The sequence below is a fragment of the Somniosus microcephalus genome, unplaced genomic scaffold, assembly GCF_052327205.1.
Source record: "Somniosus microcephalus isolate GS21.2 unplaced genomic scaffold, FLI_Smic_1.0 unresolved_chr1, whole genome shotgun sequence".
Lineage (NCBI taxonomy): Eukaryota > Metazoa > Chordata > Chondrichthyes > Squaliformes > Somniosidae > Somniosus > Somniosus microcephalus.
The window spans coordinates 14,468,282-14,469,291 of NW_028225179.1; the positions used below are offsets into that span (position 1 = coordinate 14,468,282).

Genomic DNA, 1,010 nt, shown 5'->3' on the forward strand with positions numbered 1-1,010 from the left:
AGTGCTCGACTTCTCTGTTTATTAGTTATGAATCACATTGAGGTGCAATGGTGGCGTTTGTGACGTCAGATTAAAAGGCAGCCTATTGGAAACACGTTGGGGTCACAGTTACTTTTGCACAGAATTGAAACTGAATCTTTCAAGATGGAATATTGTATTTGCTGCATCACAATAAACAATATCTTGTTGTAACTGTTGGCTTAATAGTTCTCCAGTGTCTGAGGAAGAATTGTCTGATACCCTCACTTATTCATATAAGACACAAACATAGGATAATCATTCAGAATCACCTCACAGATTGACACTGAGATAAATTAAGTGGGAGATACAGACAGCAATGGGACACATGGCGGAATGGACAAGAGAGCTGGAGAAATAAGAAACGGCCTGAGAGTCCAGAAGACAGTGACTGGTAGCTGATAGACATCAGTAAGTGGAGGCGAGAAATTGCGTCAGCATTTGGCCCCGTGGCTTAGCTGGTTAAAGCGTCTGTCTAGTAAACAGAAGATCCTGGGTTCGATTCCCAGCGGAGCCTTTCAAAATGAATCTCTAGGGGTGAGTTTCTTTTAATGTGAAAAGGCTCAAATTCTTTTAAATGTAACTGTGGCTGCACTAGTTCCCATTCTGCATGAAGGTCCAAGTCGTTGCGAGGCCTGGGTCGAATTTCACCGCTTCTGAATTTCTGGCTGTGCTGATTTTGGCCTCTTCACCAAAACTCCTTGTTCCCTATGCAGTGCAGTGCGTTACTTGGTTGTGGTCAAAGCAAGCATCAGTAGTTGATGTGTGGTGCCGTGATTGTGTGGTGATTAATACTCTGCGTTTTGGCCGCAGCAACTTCGGTTCGAAACCGCAACATAACGCAGATGTTTTCTTCCTTCCACAATCAATAGCTTTCCTTTCCCCCTTCCATTTCATTGTAATTTTCCTGTGGTATTACCTTAATCCAACATTCACTTTCAGCCTCTTAAACCGCTAAGTGTGCTCTGCTACCACGGCTCTTCCTGGGCCAC

At 43.8% G+C, this 1,010-nt stretch overlaps 1 non-coding gene across 1 annotated transcript; it reads left to right on the plus strand.

The window, feature by feature from the left end:
• Positions 1–461: 461 nt before the first annotated feature.
• trnat-agu (transfer RNA threonine (anticodon AGU)) lies at positions 462–535 on the plus strand. Its single transcript has one exon. It is a non-coding gene; the product is annotated as a tRNA-Thr (tRNA).
• The last annotated feature ends 475 nt before the right edge of the window (positions 536–1,010 follow it).